Here is a 7,716-nt window from a genome sequence, read left to right on the forward strand (position 1 = left end):
TCATGACTTTAAACAACATCTGTGTCCTGATGTCTCCTACATTTCTGTCTCTATTCCAGTTTTCTCCTTGGAGCTCCTGACTTGTATACTCAATTGCATTATAAAGTATCTTTTTATTTTCTCTTTGTGTGTATGTATCTATGTGTGTGAGACACACACACATTTTTTCCTGAACCACTTGAGGGAAATTACATCATGGCCCTTTACTCCTAAATACTTCAGTTTTTCTATTTTGTTTTTTTTTTAAGGGCGAGGTATATTCTGTTACATAACCTCGCTATTGTTATCAACTTCAATCACTTTACATTGCTATAGCACTTTAACATAATCTACCCAGCATTTCAATTTTGTCAATTAACTAAGAAATGTCCTTTGTGGCTTAAAAAAAATTTTTTTTCAAGTTCAGTACAGGATCTAGTTTGGGGTCAGATACTGCATTTAATTGCCATGTCTCTTTGGCTCACTTAATCTGGAATATTTCCATAACCTTTCTTTGTCTTTTATGACACTGATATTTTTGAAGAATACAGTTTCCTCTTCCTTTTTCTTTTTTTTTAAATTAGGTGAGAGCAGGGGAGACAGAGAGACGGACTTCTGCATGTGTCTCCACGGAACCAACTTGCTCAAATTAATTGAGCCATGGCTGCAGGGGACGGAGAAAGGTGGAGAAGCAGGTGGTTGCTTCTCTTGTGTGCCCTGACCAGGAATCAAACCTGGGATGTCCACATGCTGGGCTGACACTCTATCACTGAGCCAACTGGCCAGGGCCATGTTCCTCATTTTTTCCCTTACTCTTCTCTCCCCCTTTCTACCTTCTCTCCTCTCCCAGCCTTGATAGTCTGGCTCTGGGTGGGTTAGCTCTCAGGCTCCCTCTTCAGAGCACCTTCCTCAATCATTCCTGAGTTCCAGAAATGGTCAGGATCTTCTTGGGAAGGGCTCCAGTGTTGAGACTCTAAAGAGAAATAGAGAAGAGCTTGTGGCAACGATAGATTTCCAAAGGATAAACAGAAGGGCGTAATCCTCCCATGGAGGCTGAGTGGAAGTGCTGATGTTCAAGCTCCACCCCCCACCTCCCAACCGCACCCCCTGACCGGGCTCCGGGGGCTGCAGAGCAGAGGACTGCCTCAGCTCTCACCATCAAGAGCTGGGACACCCCCAGACCCAGAAGCTAAGCTGCCTGCACTTCCCACCGGGGTGCATCGCACCCTTTTACTGCACAAGTTGGAAAGGCAAGTTCTGTAACCAAAACCTGCATTCACTGCCAACTATAGCTGTTCAAACCAGAACCTCAGACACACTACAAACAAAGCCAAGAACCACCCAATATTTGAGGGAAAAAAAATGACAGTATGAGAATGACCTATACTCCTTTGAGTAGGAGGCCTAACTCCTGAGGAAATAAAGTTAATATCTAAAACAGGAAAACAAAATACCTTGCCATGAATACAAGAAAATAGTAAATAGCTGGGAGAGAAGAATACTTTATACTTTAAACTAAATATAATTAATATTCTTAGATTTATAGGTTAGCTCATCTATGAAAACAAAAAGATAGCTAAAAGAGAAACACAGATTAGATTTTGCTGAAATTCAATTTTGCCAGAAAAAATATCCTTAATGAGCTAAATGAACAGAGCTAAAGAGTAAGTTGGTGAGCTAAGGTGTAATTTCCCAATCTAGCTGCATATTAGAGTGATTGGGGAAGACTTAAAGCTCCCAGTCCCAGGCCACACATCACACTGATCCAACCAGACTCTCCTGGGGCAGGCTCAGGCATCCGTGGCTTTAAGCTCATCAGCTAAAAGCAGCTTATGTATTAACTCCAATATGCAGTCAAGTTTGAGAACTGCTGAGGTAGAAGTTGGACTTAAAGGGGTTTTCCCAGAACAGGCAAAAGGAAACAGAAATAACATTTGAAAAATGTAGTTGAGCCTGACCAGGCGGTGGCGCAGTAGATAGAGCATCAGACTGGGACGCAGAGGACGCAGGTTCAAAACCCAGAGGTTGCCAGCTTGAGTGCGGGCTTAACTGGTTTGAGCAAGGCTCACCAGCTTGGACCCAAGGTCGTTGGCTCAAACAACGGGTCACTCGGTCTGCTATAGCCCTCTGGTCAAGGCACATATGAGAAATCAGTCAATGAACAACTAAGGAGTCGCAACAAAGAATTGACTTTTCTCATCTCTCTCCCTTCCTGTCTGTCCCTATCTGTCCCTCTCTCTGACTCTCTGTCTCTGCCACAAAAAAAAAAAAAGAAGAAAAGAAAAAGAAAAATGTAGTCGACAAGGGACCTGTTTGACAGATTCAAAACGTTCTGTAGGACACCCAATGGAAGACAAGAGAAAAGGAAACGCAGAAATAGTAGATGACATGTTCATGAATGGGGAAAGCCACATAGTCTGTAACTTTAACAAAATATATCCTGACTCCATCAGAGGTTTTCATGCTGTTTGTAAAGCAGAGCCTAAACTGTTACTCTTCCCAACAACGAGTGAGAGTTCCTGTTGTTTCCTATCTTTGTCAGCACTTGGTGTCGTCAGTGTTCTGAATTTTCTGTTTCTCTAATGATAAAGTGTGCAGCATAGTTTCATAAGTAGATTTGCCATCTGTATATCTTCTTTGATGAGGTGTCTGTTAAGATATTTGGCTTATTTTTAAAACCAGGTTGTTTGTTTTCTTAGTGTTGAATTTTAAGAGTTCTTTGTATATTTGCAATAACAGTCCTTTATCAGATGTAGCTTTAGCAAATATTTTCTCTCAGTCTTTGGCATGTCTTCTCATTCTCTTAACATTCTCTTTCACAGAGCAGAAATTTTTAATTTGCATGAAGTCCAGCTTATCAGTTCTTTCTTTCATGGATTGTGCCTTTGGTATTGCATCTACATTGTCATTGCCAAACCCAAGGTCGTCTGGATGTTCCCCTATGTTATATGAGGAGTCTCCTAGTTTCACGTTTCACATTTATATCTGTGATCCTAAAGTTAACTTTTGAGAAGAGTGTGAGGTCTGTGTCTAGAGTCGTTATTCTGCATGTGGATGTCCAGTTGTGCCAGTACCGTTTGTTGAAAAGACTGTTTTTGCTCCTTCGTCAATGATTAGTTGACTATATTTATGTGGGTCTGTTTCTGGTCTTTCTGTTCTGTTCCATTAATCTATTTGTCTATTGGGTCAGATTTTTATTATCACTATATATCAATAATTCTAAACAATGTCTTGATAAAGTATTCCTTCCCCTACAGGTTATTTTTTGGTTTAAGTTCTAAACATTGCTACTGTTAGTGTTATCTCATAGTGATATATATCTAAGCTTCAAGGGGACACATTTTTATTTTTTAATAGACAGTGCATTCCACATGGAAGTTAATCTGGAAACCCTCCAGTGACACAGGATACCTGAGAGTCAGTCGCATGACTTGTGTCCAGTTAGTGACAATTCAGAACTGCTGGAGCTTGCTTCGGGTGCAGGCCGTTTCTCCAGCTCCTTGTCCTGCTCTCAAACAGTAGATGCAAATCAAAGGAAGCACCGTGAGCTTGATTGCCTTCAGTTCTGTCCAGGTGTGGCCATTCTCTCTGAAGCTTGTGGAGTTCATTCTTTCCAAAGTGTTTCTTCACGTGTGTCCTCACTTTAAAAAATAAATTAGTGTAATTAAAAGGAATCAATCCACCACTTTTAATATTTGTTTCATAATACTTACTTTTTTATTAAAGATTTCTAACTGGCCTGATGACATATAAAGTTCAATCCTGTCTGCTGTCTTTTTCTTGCCACAGTTTTTAATTTAATTCCATTGTAATAAGTTTGCTTGTCAGCGTTACCCCAGCTGTCACCATGGGCCCTCATCCCCCTCAGAGCTGGAGGCAGGTGGCAGGTGTGGGAGTGAGGTGGGGACAGCCAGCGAGGCCGGCTTGCTTCTCATCACCCAGCCTCCCGTCCAACACAGCTTTAATCTACCAAGCGCATCCTGGGCCACGGCTCCAGACTTGTCTTGATTGCGCTTATCGGATCTGGTGATAACCTGGTGGATAATTAGGGTGTGTCCGAGATGCTGCCCTGCCTGCCCCTGCTTGCGCCTTGCTGTCTGCTGCTGTTGGGCTGGGTGGGTGGCCTCCTTCCCGTGGCATGGAGGCCTGAGGCACGGCGTGTCTCCCTGCCTTGACTGCTGGGACGGACTCGAACTCAGGCAGCTCGAAGCCTCACATAAGTGTGAGATGAGGGACCCCTTGGGCCATGTGGTGTTGATGTCTTGGCCATGTTCTCTGAGGACTCGCTGGGGCCAAGTGCACAGAGAGCAAGAATCCTGAAACGGCATTTTGACACCATAGGGAGTAACTGAGTCAGCCTCATAAAAGCTCCACCACCCCGACAGGGAGAGCAAGTGGGAGGGAGGGTGTTAAGTCAGGTGCTTCGGTTCAGGGAGAGCAAGTGGGAGGGAGGGTGTTAAGTCAGGTGCTTCGGTTCAGGGCTGGTCCAGTTTTGAGTTTCATTAGTGATTTCAGATGGGACAGTCTAAGGTCATTATTCTTGCCAAAGCTTCATGCCACCTGAAGGAGCTTCAGGGCTGCCCACTTCCAGAAGAAGCTGCTCACCAAGACGCGGAGTCAAGGGGAAGGGTATTGCTGTATTCAAGCCTGGAAATCATTCAAACTAGCCAATCCTCAGCTGTTCACCCTGCCCTGCCCTTCCATGGAAACTCCCATAAGAGTTTCCTAAGCCCCCTTCACTCCTTACCCACACAGGTGCTTCCCCGTAGCCCTGCGTGCAGTGACCCCCCCCTCTCCAGGACCTATGAATATAATAAAGTTCGTTTTTCTGAGCCTCTCTCTGTCTCCTTTTGACCAGCACACAAAAGAACACAGAACGGGGAGTCTAAAAACAGGTGTTTATTTTTTGGCCTTGGGTTTGTACCGGATCACCTGGGTGTCCCTTTCTCTCTCTCCAGCCCCAAGGTGTTGGTGACCGATTCATGCCTAGAATCCTACCCCGGACAACCTGTTGCCACCTCGGCCTGGGAAGGTGGTGGTGGTTACATCACCATAGCGGCACGCTGGCGGGCCAACAAATTCTCTCTTATAAATACGAATCTTTCTTGGCATAACTTGGATGTAATATAATTTTAACACATCTTCTTTCCCACCAGAGGTGTGACTTCAGAAAAAAACCCAACTTGAGTAAAGACAAAAAACCCATCCTGCCACGGCATAATGTTTGTCTAAGCAAAGGCCTGTTGAATAGGGACTTGTTTGCTTCTTGGCTCTTAACTGGGTCTCAGGTTGTGTGTGTGGAGGGAGAGGGACAGAGAGAGAACTAGAGAGAGAAGGAACGACACACACACACACACACACACCAGTTTGCACACATGTGGCATTGCCATTGGAGTCACTGGGGACCCTACCTGGGTTCTGTCTCAGAGAAGAGCAGCTCTGGCTCTCTGACCACACCCCGACCCTCAGGACGAGGGAGCTGGAGGGCCAAGGAGATGTGCTCACTGGAAACTGCCTGCACCCTGAGCCACATTACAGGCACTGGAGACTCGGCCCAGCTGCCTGCGCCGCTCCGGAGCCTGCACTGGCCTCTTGCCTGGGTTCTGGTTTTCTCGGGCTGGTCCTGAGAGAGACTCCTCACTGCTGGTGGGTGCACACTAGATCCAAAGGGTGACCCAGAGCAGTGGCTCCGGGAGGGTTGGAGGGCTGCACGCAAGGACAGAACTGGGGTGGCAGGAGGAAGAGGGCTGGAGGCCAAACGCCTCCATGTGTAGCCTCGCCCAGCCCTGCTGGTGGTGGAGGGACCTGCACGCATATTCTACACATGACCGACCTGCCCTGCCTGCCTCGCCACATGGCTTCTCCAGAGTGGTTGTCACCAGGAGCCCAGATTCTGGGGGTATTTTCCATTGGAGTTTCTCTTTATTGAGCAGTTGCTCCTGCTCAAGGGAACGTCTTCTAGCACTTGGATTCTAAAGCAGTTTGTGAGAATGACTCATGTGGGGCTTTATGACCGAGAAAGTCATGGTTATGGTTTGGTTTGTCAAGCAAAACAGGAGATTATGAGAAACAGGAACAAGTTCTCACCAATGTCTCCAGAGAGAACAGTGGGCCAAGTCCCCTCACTGAACCTCATCTCTATCTGCAGGAGGAGGCTGTGTCACATGCCACAGGTTCACACAATGCTTAACGGCTCTTCCCAGGTCACAGGCCAGGGTCCTGGGATTGGTGGCAATGACAGCTCTTCCCCACCCACTTTCTGGCCTCTTCAGACTTCCATCATTTTTCAAGGCTGTTGATCTTGGTTAGCATGTTGGACTTTGGTTCTGCCTCTGGAGAGTTGCTCTTTTGAGATGCTGGGTCATTCTCTTGTAATCTCACTTGTCTAACAAGCAAAACCAAGTGATGACCTTCTCCTTTCAGGTTCAAATGGGACTCCTGTTTAACTCTCACTCAACTGGTACCACACTCATCTCGTAGGCTGAGCAGATGCCTCCCAAGTGGAGCGCTCCAGCCCCATACACCACTAGGACTTCTCCTGACCGCGTGCTCCGCTGCCTGGGTCTCCTGCTCAGGACACACCACCTGCCAGGCTGCAGACCTTGGCCTCACCCTCGCTCTCTCTGACCGTTTATTTGATCAGTGACAGCGAGTGGCTTGGTCAACTTTGTGCAGTTGGTGAGCGGGACCCAGGGTCAGGCTCTTTGGTCCCTGCCCAAGCTCTTTCTTCCTTTTCTTAGGCACTGAGTGTGCACACATTGGCCATATTGCCTAAGTCACTTCTGAAAGCACCTGGTTGAGACTGGCCCTTCCAGGCAACCGGACCCTGACTTGCTGTATCCTTGGGACCCTGTCCAGCTAGATGGGGTTGAACACCCAGTGTGACTGGGACACTGTGCGGGTGGAAACCAAATCAGCAGTGGTTGCCTCTCTGTTAGGCCTGGGAGGACTTGCTTTTGATTCCACAGAACAGGCCGGGCCTCTGCGAATAGCCTGACCCCAGAGGGGCTCCCTGATCTGCACCGTGGGCTTTGCCGGCAGCTTCTGCCTGCCAGCACACCACAAGTTCTTAATGACCAGTGGTTTTTATTAGTGTTGCTACCAGTGATTGAAGTTTATTTTTTTTACTTGTATTTCCTGCCTTTGTTTTCCCCCAAAGTAAGTAGTGGGGAGGCAGTCAGACAGACTCCCACATGTGCCCGACTGGGATCCACCCGGCATGCCCACTAGGGGGCAATGCTCTGCCCATCTGGGGTGTTGCTCTGTTGCAGCCAGAGCCATCCTCAGCACCCAGGCCAGCTTTGCTCCAATGAAGCCTTGGTTGTGGGAAGGGAAGACAGAGATAGAGAGGAAAAAGAGGGGGAAGGTGGAGAAACAGATGAGTGCTTCTCCTGGGCGCCCTGGCCGGGAATCGAACTTGAGACTTCCACACGCTGGGCCAACGCTCTACCGCTGAGCCAACTGGCCAGGGCTGCATTTCCCGCTTGTTTTTGTGCTCATTGTTGAAGATAGCGATTCGTCATCAGACACAGATGAGGACAAGCTAATGGATGGAAGTTTTCACAGTGATGAGTTGTATGAATTTTATGATGAATAAAACTTGAGTTCAATAATTTTATGTAATACATATTTTTTCAAATTTTGGGCCTCAGAATTAAGGTGCACCTTATACATGGGAGCGTCTCATACATGGGGAAACACTACTCATCACTCTTGCAGTTGTTTGCTTCCCATCTT

Source organism: Saccopteryx bilineata, chromosome 6, assembly GCF_036850765.1.
Source record: "Saccopteryx bilineata isolate mSacBil1 chromosome 6, mSacBil1_pri_phased_curated, whole genome shotgun sequence".
Lineage (NCBI taxonomy): Eukaryota > Metazoa > Chordata > Mammalia > Chiroptera > Emballonuridae > Saccopteryx > Saccopteryx bilineata.